Source organism: Rutidosis leptorrhynchoides, chromosome 5 (assembly GCF_046630445.1).
Source record: "Rutidosis leptorrhynchoides isolate AG116_Rl617_1_P2 chromosome 5, CSIRO_AGI_Rlap_v1, whole genome shotgun sequence".
Taxonomy (NCBI): Eukaryota; Viridiplantae; Streptophyta; class Magnoliopsida; order Asterales; family Asteraceae; genus Rutidosis; species Rutidosis leptorrhynchoides.
This window is the reverse complement of record NC_092337.1, coordinates 332558333-332579117: the sequence shown is the minus strand read 5'-3', so window position 1 is coordinate 332579117 and position 20785 is coordinate 332558333.

The window sequence follows — 20785 nt, the reverse complement described above, 5'->3', positions numbered from 1 at the left end:
GGTTAAGAGACTTTATCAAAATTTGGAATATAGCATAATAACTTTATCAAAATTTGGAATATAGCATAATAATGCATACTAGAAGTTAAAATGTTGGTTCCATCATGTTTATTCTTGTCTTGTGACTCATAGGGCTGCTAAGGAGGTAATAATTGGTATTTCATATTGGTATATACTAATAGTATTTAAGTATGGAAGCTGGGTATGATACGGGTGTAAATACCGAATGAAAACAAATAGAATTCTTGATGGAATTGAATGAGATTATGAGTATAGCTATCTTTATTGAGTATAAGTATGTTAGTATATATGTACTTAAGTCCTTTAAAAGTGTATTAATTCATATTAATACAATACATATATATACATTTTAATTTAGAAGTTATTACAACGTTAATCGTTATATATATGTATATAGTCTTGAAGTCTTTAAGTTAGTAACCTCATTTTATGTATATAACCAATTGTTATTATATATAATGAGATACTTAAATATCATTTTAACAAATCATAAGTATATATATATCCATATATACATCATTATATAATTATTTCAAATTATGACGTTCGTGAATCGTCAGATAGATTGGGTGGCCAAACGTTTGTATAAAAATCATTTCAAATAACCAAGTTTTAATGAGTTTGATTGCTTAACATGTTGGAAACATTAATTATGTTAATATTAACCTTATAAATATATAGCGGAAAAATCCGGGTCGTTACAGTAACCATACTTAACATTTAAATCACAGCAGCATATTCTTAAATAACCACTACACCGTACCAAGTGTAGCATACAGAAACGAAGTACTGTGCAACCGTTTAAAACTGGTCGTCCAGCCCGGTTGGGGTTGTCAGGCCCGATAGATCTATCAACAGGATTCGCGTTTACACTGGCCCATGTAATTAATAGTTACCAAGTTATAGGGAGATATGCAGTGGTACAACTCAACGTAGAACGTAATTTTAGTCACTTGTGTCAATAACGTAAATCATTTATAAAAGTAGCGCATGTATTCTCAGCCCAAAAATATTTTGAGTTTAAAAAGGGACTATATACTCACCAAACTGTATTTTGTAGTAAAAATACATATAACACCATTTAACAAGTATAAAGTTGGCCCCGGATTCACGAACCTATATCCAATTATGTATATTAATATATGCAATGGAAATCGAACAAATTTATATATTATTATTAGTGGTGTAATTTTTATATTAATAATTTATATATGTTATTTTGTATATAACAATGTTAATATAATTAAGTTTTGTATTATATACCTTTTTATATAAACAATATTTTGTTTACAAAATAATAGTTATAATAATACTAGAATAAGTATAATGATAAAAATAATAATTTTAATACTACTAATAATAATAATGATAGTATTAATAATAGTTTTTATGAAAACTATAAAAATAATGATACTTTTGGTAATAGTTATATAAATTTTTAATAATAACAATACTGTTAATGATACCTATATAAATGATAATCTTAATAATAATACATATATTAATAATAAATATAATACTTAATTGATAAATTTTAATAATAATAAATATATTAATAATACTTATAAGAATAATAACAATAATAATAATAATAATAATAATATTAATCATAATAATAATGGTTAATATTTATAATTATAATGATAATAGTAATAATTACAATACTTAGTAATAATAATAATGGTTAATAATAACAATAATAATTATAATTATAATTATATTTATAATATTTACTAATAATAATAATAGAAATAAAGATAAAATATATACCCTTCAAAAGCTTTTTCTAATAAAAACGCCATGGACCGGGATTGAACCCCCGGCCTCTTGAACACTCGACATGTGCCTAACCCTCCTGCTATACTCGTTTTTCTGTTTTACATCTCAACCTATATCTTTTAAACCCGTTCCTTAGAACCTTCTTCTTCTCAAAAACCAATCGACCAGATTTCATTTAATACTCAAAATAGGGATTCTAAAACCTGACTTACGTTCTGTGATTGAAAAAAAAATGATTCATTGTTTTTATTTTGCATTAACAGAAACAAAAAAATAAAAAAAAATATGAACTGTAACAGTGTTCGAAGAACACTTTTAAACTCAAATCTTGATTTTAATTTTGAGATCGTTTCAGAAAATACTTACTACACAAAATATGTGATAAATCGTTTCTATGAACTTTCTGAACCTTTAATTTAACTTGAAACCTTAAATTGAATTCGAATTTCCCTAAAAACAGATGGTTGACTTTTTACAATTTCAACTTTGACTTAGAAATTCGAATTCGATACGACAATTTAGCCTTTGAAACTTTACAGAAAGTTTAGACGAAGGATTTAAAACAACTTTGCTTTTGTAGATTTTGAGATGGGATTGAATTCGAGGTTTTTGGAAAAAAAGAAGAAATAGAGGTATCGCACAGATATTTGGAGTTTTAATTTGATTTCTTTGTTTTGAATCGACTTTCGTTTATAGAATGAAATATATAGACTAGTAGATAATATTACAGCTAACTTGACATTGATTAATCTTTGTTTCCTAATTTGATTTGCCCGACAGCCATATCCAAATTGGTACAACAGAAAATATAAAAAAATAAAAACAGACTTCGACCTTTAACAGATTTGTTTGTTACTGAATTGTTTGGGAATCGTATTGTACAGATTTTTGATACGTAAAACATATTGACATCATATTGAAAACGATGGGAACAGAAATAGGTAATTCCTTGTATATAAATTTATTTATTTCTGTTATTTTTCTATCCATATATCTGTATATGTATATTAATCATCTATATATCTATATTATATACTCTGTATAAATACATATATATACAAGTAATAATAATAATAATCTTAATTAATATTCATTAAGCTAATAATATTTTCTTAATAATAATAGGAATATTAATAACAATAGAATTACTTATAAAAAAATAACAAAAGTTATATAACTGTTGGTCCCTTAATAACAACAGAAGTATTGTAGAGGGGGGGTGAATACAATTCTTTTCTTAATTAACTAGTCAGTTAAACACGTTTAGTATTCTGTAGTAAATAAGATAGAGTCACAGGTAATTTTCAACGGTTATTCTTTATTGATTAAATCAGAAAGAATCACAACTATCCTTGGCGGAAATGATAGTTGGTTGATACAGATTACCTAGATTATAGCTAAGAGATAAACTAAAGCTATTACACGATTTGGACTCTAACAAATAAACCCACACCACTAGTTTTTACAATAGTGGATACAACGATATATATAGCAGTCCTATTATCCGTGTAATTGATCTATTGTCCACTGGTACATAGGATGTCTGTACTTGAGGGGACAATTGTGTAAGGAGGCGTGCTCCCTTTCTTTCCTCTTTGGTAGCTATTTGCAGGAACACTCCAATTCGGTTTGGCACCACTATTTGATTAAACAAATAGAATGTTGTGTTCCCTAGGCGTTGACAAGGATAACTTATGTCTGCACATAAGTTAAACTTCTGCATTCCCATGCGGTCTTGTAAGGTCACTTGTCAGCCGCCGACGCGTGTCCTTCTCTGTTCAACTTTGTCTTCGACTTCTGTTGAATAGTACATTTGATGTAGACCACTCAGGGAAACTACCATGCTTGTAATGGAGCATGGATGTCTCGTGTTGTATGCTGACATCCAGACTTACTGGTTCTTCATATGCTGAGTCACTTGATATTCTTGATTTGCTGAGTGCACATCCTGTGCTGATTCGAAGAATACACTTCTACCTTGTGCTGATAGACTAGACAGCATACGTAACACTCGACACAGCTATATAAGCTGACTATACATAAACAGACTTGTGCTGGCTGCACATAACACTTTAATGTAAATAAACATTGTTTTGTCATAATTAAATCCTTAATTATTTTGGGGACTCAACAATCTCCCCCTATTTGATGATGACAAAACCTATGACTTGAAGAGAAAACACTAAAGCCAGCACTTAGGGACCTAGTGAAAGTAGGCAGTAAATTTGTCCATTTAAGTTTGTTTTGGGATCTTTTGCTGAGTTATCTATATCTTATAATTTGATATGATTTTGAAGATAAACTCACTTTACTTTCATTACATCAGATATATACAATAATTACAAGAAATTCATAATGAAAAGTAAATTACAAAAGATACAATTTAAGCACATAGGAGACTATCTATCTTTATCCCTTTTTCTTTCTCTTTCTTCATCAGATAGCTCCTCTTGTTTAATCTTCCAGGCTTCAGGGAACAGGAGAGGTAATTTAGCAGGGTCATAAACAGGGATGAAAGGAGGTAGAACAATTCGGCTTCTCCCAGTTGGTCCTTCACCAGTAGGTTGCTTCCCTTTAGGCTTTTGAGCAAGAAATTCATCAACATCAACTACTGGTGCATTCTCAAACTTAGTTGCCTTCTTGAACAGCTGTTGGAGTTCAGTCTTAAGAGCACTCTTGATAGCACTCTTACCTTTACCAATGAAATACTCCAAGATTTCTATCCATTCACTGAATCCAAGGGTTCTTAAGTCATCAAAACTAATCCTTTCTTGAACATTGTTATCCCTGACAACGTTGAAAGCCCTTTTTGTCCCTCTATTTATCTTGATAATTATGCAGGGATTAGATCTTCTATTCATCACATTACCATACCTACTCCTATAGTAAGTATCAGGAAACTCAATATTGTGATCAGGTACTACAGGGGCAGTGGTAGGTACTTTCTCAGCAGCTTCTATCTTATCAAAAACCTTATCCTGTTCTTTGACAATGGCTCTGGCTAGTTTGAGGGACTCAGCCTGTTGCTTTCTGTCAGCAGCCAATCTGTCTTCAATATCCTGAAGCCTTGTTCGTTCAGCAAGTTCAGCATCAGCAGCTTCTCTGGCTTCCCTTTTAGTAGCTAAACCCACAGATAATCATCATAAGAAATGTTCAGGGATCTTACTGCTTCAACCATCTTTCTACCCTCTTCAGTACTAAGGGCAGCACAATACTCCCTTATATCCATACCCAGCTGGTGAGCATCTTCAAAATGAATTCTCTCATCAGTAGTGGAGAGCCTGAGACCACTGTTATTCAAGTACACCCTAATGTCAATGCCATAGGTTAGTGCAACAATATAGTGTGGCTGATCAAGAGGATGATGCAGCAACCTGACTTGACGAATTCTTTCATTGAGCTCAATTTGTCTTTGTTCAAGCAGCTCTGGAACAGTGATCTGAAGTCTGTAGGCTTCTCTTTCATCTGGGTTCATTTTTCTAATGTTCGGCTCACCAGGGGTTACTGAGTCATCTTCCCAAGTGATATGTTTCTCATGAATCCTTGGGGAAGATGGAGGATACATAGATGATTCATAGCTGCCAGATGAGCTTACTGGATGCTGATTGACCCGGTTATCCTGTGTTCTGTCAAAATAAGCTTGAATCTGGGAAGGAAGAGGAGATAGAACAAATGTTTGGCCGTCTCTTCCCCAGACTGTGAAGTCAGCAGGATCAACCGTTTCATCATCTACTTGTTTAGCACCCAGCTCAACCGACTTTGCTGGGTCTTCAACACTTGTACTACCCAGCAGCACACTTCTGGCTGGGTCTTCTATCACAGCACTCCTTGCTGTGTCTTCAGTGCCAGCTGACTGATTAGTATCAGCTAGCTCAACCACCTTAGTACCTTCATTAGCTGCCTCAAATAGGGGTCCTTTCCTCAGGGGCTGATTGTCCATAGGAGCAGATTTCACCCTTTGTTTGTCAATAGGCCTGGGTTCAGCTGATGGTTCTTGTGTCGATACTGGTTGAATAGGAGGCAGGTAGGGAACAATAGCAAGATGCTCCCCCTGACTAATAACATCATCATCATCAAGGATGATTGTTTCTGTTGGCTGTGTTTGCTGTGTAGCTGGCTGAGCAGCAGATGCTGGTTGAGGAGAAGAGCTGGCTTCTAACATAGCATCAACCCATTTCATGAAAATATCAGCTCTAACTCCACCAGTTGACTCAGTAGAATCAAGGTAATCCTTCATCTCAGCAGGAGTCATGTTTTTGATTCTTTCTACTCTCTGTGCATACAGCTTTGCCCTTTGTTTGTCGTATTTGACCATAAACTTGGCATTTCTTTTTCTTGCCTCTTTTCTGTGTTTATCAAAGGCAGTAAGGTCATCATCGACTGCCATAGCTTTTGGACTTAGCCATCTTCTGTGCATAATCTTACGACATTTAAGTTCAGCAAAGGCCTCAAACTTGGCATTGAAGGCATCATCTAGTTCCTGCTGTCGCTTTTGATGTCTCTCTAACTTCCTCTTCATTTTTCGTTCAATAGATTGAGACAGCACAAAAGCTTCATCTACAGCCATATCAGAAACATCACTGGGCTTACTGCCAGAATCAATATCATCCACTGGTGTGGCAGACACACTGGGTTGAGTACCACCAGCTGTCTGTGCACCACCAGCTTCAGTATGAGCGTTGCTGGGCTTAGGGCCAGAGTCTTGACCATCACCATCACCATCTCCATCCCTCCTGTAGTGACCCGAACTTTTCCATGTTTATATATATTAATTGAGATTGATATTTACATGATTAAACGTTTCCAACATGTTAAGCAATCAAACTTGTTAAGACTTGATTAATTGAAATAGGTTTCATATAGACAATTGACTACCCAAGTTGACCGGTGATTCACGAACGTTAAAACTTGTAAAAACTATATGATGACATATATATGGTTATATATATAGTTAACATGATATTATGATAAGTAAACATATCATTAAGTATATTAACAATGAACTACATATGTAAAAACAAGACTACTAACTTAATGATTTTTAAACGAGACATATATGTAACGATTATCGTTGTAACGACATTTAAATGTATATATATCATATTAAGATATATTAATATATCATAATATCATGATAATATAATAATTTAACATCTCATTAGATATAATAAACAATGGGTTAACAACATTAATTGAGATCGTTAACTTAAAGGTTTCAAAACAACACTTACATGTAACGACTAACGATGACTTAACGACTCCGTTAAAATGTATATACATGTAGTATATTTAGATGTATTAAAATACTTTTGGAAGACTTCAAGACATATATCGAAACACTCATACTTAACGAAAATGGTTACAGTTACTTTCCCATTCTTTTCTTTCATCAAGAATTCTAGTCGTATTCTTACCCGTATTATACACAGCTTCAAAACGTACTTACTATGGGTATATACCAATAGGAACTAGCATGGGATTCCACTCTTGATTATGTCATGTATGACTAATCAATTTTAACTTCTACCATGAGCTAGTCAACTAACTAGAACTCCTTTTAACCCCACTCACCACTCACCAATTAACACTCATCATTCACTCCATTTCACTTCCAAATCTCTTTCTAATTCTCTCTCAACACACCCACACTATTATGAACGTATTTTTCCAGTAGTTAATCATCATCTTCATCAAAAATCACTTCAAGAATCAAGCTATAATCATCATAGGAAGAACACTTCAAGAATACTTCAAAAATCCCTTCAAGTTTACTAATTTACTTCCAAGCTTTCTAATCCATTCCAAGTAATCATCTAAGATCAAGAAACCTTTGTTATATACAGTAGGTTATCTTTCTTATTTAAGGTAATATTCATATTCAAACTTTGATTCAATTTCTATAACTATAAACTATCTTAATTCGAACAAAAATCTTACTTGAACTTGTTTTTGTGTCATGATCCTACTTCAAGAACTTTCAAGCCATCCAAGATCCTTTGAAGCTAGATCATTTCTTGTCACTTCCAGTAGGTTTACCTACTAAACTTGAGGTAGTAATGATGTTCATAACATCATTCGATTCATATATATAAAACTATCTTATTCGAAGGTTTAAACTCGTAATCACTAGAACATAGTTTAGTTAATTCTAAACTTGTTCGCAAACAAAAGTTAATCCTTCTAACTTGACTTTTAAAATTAACTAAACACATGTTCTATATCTATATGATATGCTAACTTAATGATTTAAAACCTGGAAACACGAAAAACACCGTAAAACCGGATTTACGCCGTCGTAGTAACACCGCGGGCTGTTTTGGGTTAGTTAATTAAAAACTATGATAAACTTTGATTTAAAAGTTGTTATTCTGAGAAAATGATTTTTATTATGAACATGAAACTATATCCAAAAATTATGGTTAAACTCAAAGTGGAAGTATGTTTTCTAAAATGGTCATCTAGACGTCGTTCTTTCGACTGAAATGACTACCTTTACAAAAACGACTTGTAACTTATTTTTCCGACTATAAACCTATACTTTTTCTGTGTAGATTCATAAAATAAAGTTCAATATGAAACCATAGCAATTTGATTCATTCAAAACGGATTTAAAATGAAGAAGTTATGGGTAAAACAAGATTGGATAATTTTTATCATTTTAGCTACGTGAAAATTGGTAACAAATCTATTCCAACCATAACTTAATCAACTTGTATTGTATATTATGTAATCTTGAGATACCATAGACACGTATACAATGTTTCGACCTATCATGTCGACACATCTATATATATTTCGGAACAACCATAGACACTCTATATGTGAATGTTGGAGTTAGCTATACAGGGTTGAGGTTGATTCCAAAATATATATAGTTTGAGTTGTGATCAATACTGAGATACGTATACACTGGGTCGTGGATTGATTCAAGATAATATTTATTGATTTATTTCTGTACATCTAACTGTGGACAACTAGTTGTAGGTTACTAACGAGGACAGCTGACTTAATAAACTTAAAACATCAAAATATATTAAAAGTGTTGTAAATATATTTTGAACATACTTTAATATATATGTATATATTGTTATAGGTTCGTGAATCAACAGTGGCCAAGTCTTACTTCTCGACGAAGTAAAAATCTGTGAAAGTGAGTTATAGTCCCACTTTTAAAATCTAATATTTTTGGGATGAGAATACATGCAGGTTTTATAAATGATTTACAAAATAGACACAAGTACGTGAAACTACATTCTATGGTTGAATTATCGAAATCGAATATGCCCCTTTTTATTAAGTCTGGTAATCTAAGAATTAGGGAACAGACACCCTAATTGACGCGAATCCTAAAGATAGATCTATTGGGCCTAACAAACCCCATCCAAAGTACCGGATGCTTTAGTACTTCGAAATTATATCATATCCGAAGGGTGTCCCGGAATGATGGGGATATTCTTATATATGCATCTTGTTATTGTCGGTTACCAGGTGTTCACCATATGAATGATTTTTATCTCTATGTATGGGATGTGTATTGAAATATGAAATCTTGTGGTCTATTATTATGATTTGGTATATATAGGTTAAACCTATAACTCACCAACATTTTTGTTGACGTTTTAAGCATGTTTATTCTCAGGTGATTATTAAGAGCTTCCGCTATCGCATACTTAAATAAGGACGAGATTTGGAGTCCATGCTTGTATGATATTGTGTAAAAACTGCATTCAAGAAACTTATTTTGTTGTAACATATTTGTATTGTAAACCATTATGTAATGGTCGTGTGTAAACAGGATATTTTAGATTATCATTATTTGATAATCTACGTAAAGCTTTTTAAACCTTTATTGATGAAATAAAGGTTATGGTTTGTTTTAAAATGAATGCAGTCTTTGAAAAACGTCTCATATAGAGGTCAAAACCTCGCAACGAAATCAATTAATATGGAACGTTTTTAATCAATAAGAACGGGACATTTCAGTTGGTATCCGAGCGTTGGTCTTAGAGAACCAGAAAATTTGCATTAGTGTGTCTTATCGAGTTTGTTAGGATGCATTAGTGATTCTGGACTTCGACCGTGTTTTCTTTAAAAATGATTGCTTAACATTTTTGTTGGAAACTATATATTTTTAACATATGAATATTATGTGATATATTAATCTCTTAACGTGTTTGATATTATGTGATAGATGTCTACCTCTAGAACAAGTCCCATTGACTCACCTAATAATAATGAAGAGTCAAATGTAAATTGGAATGATTCGTGGACTGATTCACAAGTTCCCGAAGAGGAACCGGAAGAAGAGTCGGAACCGGAAGAAGAATCAGAACCGGAAGAAGAATCGGAACCGGAAGAAGAATCGGAACCGGTGGGGGAAATAATAAAACGGTTAAGTAAAATAGAATCCTCAACCAACCGACCAAGGTTAATTATGGTCAATGGTGTTTCCGCCAAGGAAGCAAAATATTGGGAGGATTACCAATTCTCCGATGAATCGGATTCCGACGAGAATTCCGATGATGTTATAGAAATTACCCCAACTGAATTTAAAAAGGCAAAAGAAAATAATAAGGGAAAGGGCATAAAAATAGAGAAATCTAATTCCAACCCCGATGAACTTTATATGTATCGTCAACCCCCGAAGTCCTTAAGTTGTAACAATGACCCGGGAACCTCTAAACCACCAGGTTTTTCTAAACCAATGTGGAAAATTACGGCTCGTATTAGGGGAACATCATATATCCCTAGAAACTTGGCAAAACGAACCAAAACCGAAGAAGAAGAAACAAGCGAGTCGGAATAAGATAGTTGTATTCGTGTGGTGTAATATATGTAATATAGTGTGCTTATGCTTTATGATATATGTAAAAATTGCTTGTATTAATAAGTATTTTTTTATGAATCTAACTCTTGTCTATTTTACAGTATAAAAACACAAAATGGATAGACAACCCAATATTTTAAGAGACCTACCCGGAGACATGATTGATGAAATCTTGTCTAGAGTCGGTCAGAATTCCTCGGCACAACTATTTAAGGCGAGATCAGTTTGTAAGACATTCGAAGAACGTTCCAAGAATGATTTGGTTTATAAAAGGCTTTCGTTCGGAAGATGGGGGATATCACATTGGGAAATCCATAAGTTACGATGTGTTTACTTTGACGCATATATTGCGGGGAACCCAAATGCTATTTTACGCAACGGGTTAAGAAATTATTTTGACTCAGTATATCCAAATATAGGACTTCGTGATTTAGAAAAAGCGGCTAACATGCAACATAAAGAAGCATGTTATGCTTACGGGTTAGTAATGTTCGCTTCTCACCAAAGTGAGAACAAGAACATCGGGCTACAACTATTAAACAAAACGTTCCCTCAAGTGACGGAGTCGGTAATTGGGGTAAGAAATGAGGTTTTTAGGTTATTACGAGACTGTTGGTCATTACGTAACCCTCGTCCCTTTGACGACGTTACAACACGCTGTCTTATCAACGGCCATAACGGTTATGTTCCACAAGACCAAGGATGGGAAGTAGTCCTAGTAAAACCAGAATGCATGACTTGTTTCTGGACGTATGAATTACGTGTCCTTATTGCCTTTGCTGAACGACTTGTGTACTAGCTAGAATTATCTTCACAACTATCTTATATCAAAGTTATTGTGTGCTATATTTCATGCTTTATGTAAAATAAGCGGTATTGTAAGTTTGTAAAATATTGTATAAAAGTTTGAACGCGAAATATTATTATAATCAGTTTTTCATATAGAATTGTAGTAGTTGAATTGTATATTAGCTACTAAGTATGAACTTAACGGGTAGGTACTACCCGAATTTAAACTTATAAAACGCTAATATGAAGAAAAAGCTTTTATAAATGAGTTCATATTATGCTACGAAATACTATTAACTACTCTTAATATTCTGTATGATTAACTTGTTCCATTTGACTATTTTGAAGGAAATGGCACCGACTACTCGACACACCGTGAATATGAATGAAGAGGAATTCCGTACTTTTCTAGCTTCAAACATAGCCGCAGTACAGGCTGCGCTATATACCAACAATAACCTTGGATCTGGCAGTACAGGAAATCGTGTAGGATGCACCTACAAAGAATTCACTGCCTGCAAACCTTTGGAATTTGATGGAACCGAAGGACCGATCGGATTGAAACGGTGGACCGAGAAGGTTGAATTGGTGTTTGCCATAAGTAAGTGTACTGAAGAGGACAAAGTGAAGTACGCTACGCATACCTTCACAGGTTCTGCGTTAACATGGTGGAATACCTATCTAGAGCAAGTGGGACAAGATGATGCGTACGCACTACCGTGGTCAGCATTCAAGCACTTGATGAATGAGAAGTACCGTCCCAGAACCGAGGTCAATAAGCTCAAGACAGAACTTAGAGGGTTACGAACCCAAGGCTTTGATATTACCACGTACGAAAGACGATTCACAGAATTGTGCCTATTGTGTCCGGGAGCGTTCGAAGATGAGGAAGAGAAGATCGACGCGTTTGTGAAAGGATTACCGGAAAGAATCCAAGAAGATATAAGTTCACACGAGCCCGCCTCCATACAACAGGCATGTAGAATGGCTCACAAACTAGTGAACCAGATTGAAGAAAGAATTAAAGAACAGACTGCTGAAGAGGCCAATGTGAAGCAAGTCAAAAGAAAGTGGGAGGAAAACGGTGATAAGAATCGCCAATACAGCAACAACAGCAATTACAACAATAATCGCAACAATTATCCCAACAATCGCAACTACAACAAACGGCCCAACAACAACAACAACAACAACAGCAACTACAACAATCATCCTAACAACAATAATAACCGCAACAACAACAACAATCAGAAGCAGCTATGCCAAAGGTGTGAAAAGAATCACTCGGGGTTCTGCACCAAATTTTGCAACAAGTGTAAAAGAAATGGTCATAGCGCGGCGAAGTGTGAGGTCTACGGACCAGGGGTTAATAGAACGAAAGGAACAAATGGTGTCGGAACGAGTAATGGCGGAGCAAGTAGTGTCGGAGCAAGTTATGCCAATGTAGTTTGTTATAAATGTGGAAAACCGGGCCACATTATTAGAAATTGCCCGAACCAGGAGAACACGAATGGACAAGGTCGTGGAAGAGTTTTCAATATTAATGCGGCAGAGGCACAGGAAGACCCAGAGCTTGTTACGGGTACGTTTCTTATTGACAATAAATCTGCTTACGTTTTATTTGATTCGGGTGCGGATAGAAGCTATATGAGTAGAGATTTTTGTGCTAAATTAAGTTGTCCATTGACGCCTTTGGATAGTAAATTTTTACTCGAATTAGCAAATGGTAAATTAATTTCAGCAGATAATATATGTCGGAATCGAGAAATTAAACTGGTTAGCGAAACATTTAAGATTGATTTGATACCAGTAGAGTTAGGGAGTTTTGATGTGATAATCGGTATGGACTGGTTGAAAGAAGTGAAAGCAGAGATCGTCTGTTACAAAAATGCAATTCGCATTATACGAGAAAAAGGAAAACCCTTAATGGTGTACGGAGAAAAGGGCAACACGAAGCTACATCTTATTAGTAATTTGAAGGCACAAAAACTAATAAGAAAAGGTTGCTATGCTGTTCTAGCACACGTCGAGAAAGTACAAACTGAAGAAAAGAGCATCAATGATGTTCCCATTGCAAAAGAATTTCCCGATGTATTTCCGAAAGAATTACCGGGATTACCCCCACATCGATCCGTTGAATTTCAAATAGATCTTGTACCAGGAGCTGCACCAATAGCTCGTGCTCCTTACAGACTTGCACCCAGCGAGATGAAAGAACTGCAAAGCCAATTACAAGAACTTTTAGAGCGTGGTTTCATTCGACCAAGCACATCACCGTGGGGAGCTCCTGTTTTGTTTGTCAAGAAGAAAGATGGTACATTCAGGTTGTGTATCGACTACCGAGAGTTGAACAAACTTACCATCAAGAACCGCTACCCACTACCGAGAATCGACGACTTATTTGATCAACTACAAGGCTCGTCTGTTTATTCAAAGATTGACTTACGTTCCGGGTATCATCAAATGCGGGTGAAAGAAGATGATATTCCAAAGACTGCTTTCAGAACACGTTACGGTCATTACGAGTTTATGGTCATGCCGTTTGGTTTAACTAATGCACCAGCTGTGTTCATGGACCTTATGAACCGAGTGTGTGGACCATACCTTGACAAGTTTGTCATCGTTTTCATTGATGACATACTTATTTACTCAAAGAATGACCAAGAACACGGTGAACATTTGAGAAAGGTGTTAGAAGTATTGAGGAAGGAAGAATTGTACGCTAAGTTTTCAAAGTGTGCATTTTGGTTGGAAGAAGTTCAATTCCTCGGTCACATAGTAAACAAAGAAGGTATTAAGGTGGATCCAGCAAAGATAGAAACTGTTGAAAAGTGGGAAACACCGAAAACTCCGAAACACGTACGCCAGTTTTTAGGACTAGCTGGTTACTATAGAAGGTTCATCCAAGACTTTTCCAGAATAGCAAAACCCTTGACTGCATTAACGCATAAAGGGAAGAAATTTGAATGGAATGATGAACAAGAGAAAGCGTTTCAGTTATTGAAGAAAAAGCTAACTACGGCACCTATATTGTCATTGCCTGAAGGGAATGATGATTTTGTGATTTATTGTGATGCATCAAAGCAAGGTCTCGGTTGTGTATTAATGCAACGAACGAAGGTGATTGCTTATGCGTCTAGACAATTGAAGATTCACGAACAAAATTATACGACGCATGATTTGGAATTAGGTGCGGTTGTTTTTGCATTAAAGACTTGGAGGCACTACTTATATGGGGTCAAAAGTATTATATATACCGACCACAAAAGTCTTCAACACATATTTAATCAGAAACAACTGAATATGAGGCAGCGTAGGTGGATTGAATTATTGAATGATTACGACTTTGAGATTCGTTACCACCCGGGAAAGGCAAATGTGGTAGCCGATGCCTTGAGCAGGAAGGACAGAGAACCCATTCGAGTAAAATCTATGAATATAATGATTCATAATAACCTTACTACTCAAATAAAGGAGGCGCAACAAGGAGTTTTAAAAGAAGGAAATTTAAAGGATGAAATACCCAAAGGATCGGAGAAGCATCTTAATATTCGGGAAGACGGAACCCGGTATAGGGCTGAAAGGATTTGGGTACCAAAATTTGGAGATATGAGAGAAATGGTACTTAGAGAAGCTCATAAAACCAGATACTCAATACATCCTGGAACGGGGAAGATGTACAAGGATCTCAAGAAACATTTTTGGTGGCCGGGTATGAAAGCCGATGTTGCTAAATATGTAGGAGAATGTTTGACGTGTTCTAAGGTCAAAGCTGAGCATCAGAAACCATCAGGTCTACTTCAACAACCCGAAATCCCGGAATGGAAATGGGAAAACATTACCATGGATTTCATCACTAAATTGCCAAGGACTGCAAGTGGTTTTGATACTATTTGGGTAATAGTTGATCGTCTCACCAAATCAGCACACTTCCTGCCAATAAGAGAAGATGACAAGATGGAGAAGTTAGCACGACTGTATTTGAAGGAAGTCGTCTCCAGACATGGAATACCAATCTCTATTATCTCTGATAGGGATGGCAGATTTATTTCAAGATTCTGGCAGACATTACAGCAAGCATTAGGAACTCGTCTAGACATGAGTACTGCCTATCATCCACAAACCGATGGGCAGAGCGAAAGGACGATACAAACGCTTGAAGACATGCTACGAGCATGTGTTATTGATTTCGGAAACAGTTGGGATCGACATCTACCGTTAGCAGAATTTTCCTACAACAACAGCTACCATTCAAGCATTGAGATGGCGCCGTTTGAAGCACTTTATGGTAGAAAGTGCAGGTCTCCGATTTGTTGGAGTGAAGTGGGGGATAGACAGATTACGGGTCCGGAGATTATACAAGAAACTACCGAGAAGATCATCCAAATTCAACAACGGTTGAAAACTGCCCAAAGTCGACAAAAGAGCTACGCTGACATTAAAAGAAAAGATATAGAATTTGAAATTGGAGAGATGGTCATGCTTAAAGTTGCACCTTGGAAAGGCGTTGTTCGATTTGGTAAACGAGGGAAATTAAATCCAAGGTATATTGGACCATTCAAGATTATTGATCGTGTCGGACCAGTAGCTTACCGACTAGAGTTACCTCAACAACTCACGGCTGTACATAACACTTTCCATGTCTCGAATTTGAAGAAATGTTTTGCTAAAGAAGATCTCACTATTCCGTTAGATGAAATCCAAATCAACGAAAAACTTCAATTCATCGAAGAACCCGTCGAAATAATGGATCGTGAGGTTAAAAGACTTAAGCAAAACAAGATACCAATTGTTAAGGTTCGATGGAATGCTCGTAGAGGACCCGAGTTCACCTGGGAGCGTGAAGATCAGATGAAGAAGAAATACCCGCATCTATTTCCAGAAGATTCGTCAACACCTTCAACAGCTTAAAATTTCGGGACGAAATTTATTTAACGGGTAGGTACTGTAGTGACCCGAACTTTTCCATGTTTATATATATTAATTGAGATTGATATTTACATGATTAAACGTTTCCAACATGTTAAGCAATCAAACTTGTTAAGACTTGATTAATTGAAATAGGTTTCATATAGACAATTGACTACCCAAGTTGACCGGTGATTCACGAACGTTAAAACTTGTAAAAACTATATGATGACATATATATGGTTATATATATAGTTAACATGATATTATGATAAGTAAACATATCATTAAGTATATTAACAATGAACTACATATGTAAAAACAAGACTACTAACTTAATGATTTTTAAACGAGACATATATGTAACGATTATCGTTGTAACGACATTTAAATGTATATATATCATATTAAGATATATTAATATATCATAATATCATGATAATATAATAATTTAACATCTCATTAGATATAATAAACAATGGGTTAACAACATTAATTGAGATCGTTAACTTAAAGGTTTCAAAACAACACTTACATGTAACGACTAACGATGACTTAACGACTCCGTTAAAATGTATATACATGTAGTATATTTAGATGTATTAAAATACTTTTGGAAGACTTCAAGACATATATCGAAACACTCATACTTAACGAAAATGGTTACAGTTACTTTCCCATTCTTTTCTTTCATCAAGAATTCTAGTCGTATTCTTACCCGTATTATACACAGCTTCAAAACGTACTTACTATGGGTATATACCAATAGGAACTAGCATGGGATTCCACTCTTGATTATGTCATGTATGACTAATCAATTTTAACTTCTACCATGAGCTAGTCAACTAACTAGAACTCCTTTTAACCCCACTCACCACTCACCAATTAACACTCATCATTCACTCCATTTCACTTCCAAATCTCTTTCTAATTCTCTCTCAACACACCCACACTATTATGAACGTATTTTTCCAGTAGTTAATCATCATCTTCATCAAAAATCACTTCAAGAATCAAGCTATAATCATCATAGGAAGAACACTTCAAGAATACTTCAAAAATCCCTTCAAGTTTACTAATTTACTTCCAAGCTTTCTAATCCATTCCAAGTAATCATCTAAGATCAAGAAACCTTTGTTATATATAGTAGGTTATCTTTCTTATTTAAGGTAATATTCATATTCAAACTTTGATTCAATTTCTATAACTATAAACTATCTTAATTCGAACAAAAATCTTACTTGAACTTGTTTTTGTGTCATGATCCTACTTCAAGAACTTTCAAGCCATCCAAGATCCTTTGAAGCTAGATCATTTCTTGTCACTTCCAGTAGGTTTACCTACTAAACTTGAGGTAGTAATGATGTTCATAACATCATTCGATTCATATATATAAAACTATCTTATTCGAAGGTTTAAACTCGTAATCACTAGAACATAGTTTAGTTAATTCTAAACTTGTTCGCAAACAAAAGTTAATCCTTCTAACTTGACTTTTAAAATTAACTAAACACATGTTCTATATCTATATGATATGCTAACTTAATGATTTAAAACCTGGAAACACGAAAAACACCGTAAAACCGGATTTACGCCGTCGTAGTAACACCGCGGGCTGTTTTGGGTTAGTTAATTAAAAACTATGATAAACTTTGATTTAAAAGTTGTTATTCTGAGAAAATGATTTTTATTATGAACATGAAACTATATCCAAAAATTATGGTTAAACTCAAAGTGGAAGTATGTTTTCTAAAATGGTCATCTAGACGTCGTTCTTTCGACTGAAATGACTACCTTTACAAAAACGACTTGTAACTTATTTTTCCGACTATAAACCTATACTTTTTCTGTGTAGATTCATAAAATAAAGTTCAATATGAAACCATAGCAATTTGATTCATTCAAAACGGATTTAAAATGAAGAAGTTATGGGTAAAACAAGATTGGATAATTTTTATCATTTTAGCTACGTGAAAATTGGTAACAAATCTATTCCAACCATAACTTAATCAACTTGTATTGTATATTATGTAATCTTGAGATACCATAGACACGTATACAATGTTTCGACCTATCATGTCGACACATCTATATATATTTCGGAACAACCATAGACACTCTATATGTGAATGTTGGAGTTAGCTATACAGGGTTGAGGTTGATTCCAAAATATATATAGTTTGAGTTGTGATCAATACTGAGATACGTATACACTGGGTCGTGGATTGATTCAAGATAATATTTATTGATTTATTTCTGTACATCTAACTGTGGACAACTAGTTGTAGGTTACTAACGAGGACAGCTGACTTAATAAACTTAAAACATCAAAATATATTAAAAGTGTTGTAAATATATTTTGAACATACTTTAATATATATGTATATATTGTTATAGGTTCGTGAATCAACAGTGGCCAAGTCTTACTTCTCGACGAAGTAAAAATCTGTGAAAGTGAGTTATAGTCCCACTTTTAAAATCTAATATTTTTGGGATGAGAATACATGCAGGTTTTATAAATGATTTACAAAATAGACACAAGTACGTGAAACTACATTCTATGGTTGAATTATCGAAATCGAATATGCCCCTTTTTATTAAGTCTGGTAATCTAAGAATTAGGGAACAGACACCCTAATTGACGCGAATCCTAAAGATAGATCTATTGGGCCTAACAAACCCCATCCAAAGTACCGGATGCTTTAGTACTTCGAAATTATATCATATCCGAAGGGTGTCCCGGAATGATGGGGATATTCTTATATATGCATCTTGTTATTGTCGGTTACCAGGTGTTCACCATATGAATGATTTTTATCTCTATGTATGGGATGTGTATTGAAATATGAAATCTTGTGGTCTATTATTATGATTTGGTATATATAGGTTAAACCTATAACTCACCAACATTTTTGTTGACGTTTTAAGCATGTTTATTCTCAGGTGATTATTAAGAGCTTCCGCTATCGCATACTTAAATAAGGACGAGATTTGGAGTCCATGCTTGTATGATATTGTGTAAAAACTGCATTCAAGAAACTTATTTTGTTGTAACATATTTGTATTGTAAACCATTATGTAATGGTCGTGTGTAAACAGGATATTTTAGATTATCATTATTTGATAATCTACGTAAAGCTTTTTAAACCTTTATTGATGAAATAAAGGTTATGGTTTGTTTTAAAATGAATGCAGTCTTTGAAAAACGTCTCATATAGAGGTCAAAACCTCGCAACGAAATCAATTAATATGGAACGTTTTTAATCAATAAGAACGGGACATTTCACCTCCTGGGTTGTTTAGGAGCCTTTTCATGTTCATGCTCCCCCTCAGACTGTTTTCTCTTTTTAGATTTCTTTTTAGACTTTTTATCCCCCTTTTTGTCATCAGCACGGGCAGTAGGGTGAACAGTAGGGGAGACAGTAGCATCAAGATCACTGTCTGACTGAGGAGCAGAGAAGGCAAAATTGTTCCACTCAGCAACCTCTGGAGTAAGATGGGCACCAGGATCCACACCAAATTGCCTTAGCAGAAGATTTGAGGTTCTAACTTCATTCCTGGCTACACCCATAGCCATCTGCTCAACGATGGCTCTAACATCACCTTGCAAGGCAGCCATTCGTTGCATATTCTCAACCATTTGAACATAGGCAGCAGCAGGAATCATGTTAGCCATCTGTTCTTCTTGCGATTCCAATCTCTCATGTAACACCCTGTTCTCCTCATTCAGAAAGGTAATTCTGCGGTTAGCAGCATCTAAATCAGCTTGGAGTCGGGTGATATTTTCACAATACTCATTGTGAGAGATGATTCGCCTTTGTAAGTCCTCTTCTTCTTCATGCTGTCTGACACTTGCATCAACAGCAAGATCAGCAAAAGCACACACCTGCCGGAGTTTAAGATCAATTGGAGTAGTAACAGCTTGTCCAGCAGAGCGTACAGTAGCAGAGACACTATCCAAAATAGCTGAGCGAATAGTGTCCTGCAAGTTGGGTGTGATCCCTTGCAGTGTCTTATAGACAGCAAAGGTGGAAATATCAGCCACCTCATCCTCATTAAACTTGATAGTGGCAGAGGTGGAAGGTTGATCAGCACCAGCTAACAGAGGAGTATCACCGTGGGGTGGTGGAGGTGGAAGGTCAGGAGCTGACTCGTCACCATGATCACCATCGTTTTTACCTTCGCCCGAAGGCTTAGAACCACTGATATCCTTGTCAGCATCATTATCAGCATTGTCATCAGTAAGATCCACTGGTTTGTCTTTGGAACCAGTCACGTTATCATGAATAACTGGTTCGCCCTTACCAGTACCTTCATCAGCATCATCATCAGAAGAAGATGATGAGGAAGAAGCTGAGGAAGAAGAAGGTACTGGCGAATCAGGGATATTTTGCATAACACACTTACCAGTAGTAGGATCGATGACAAACTTGAGAGGCCTCCATGTACCAGGCAGTGGTG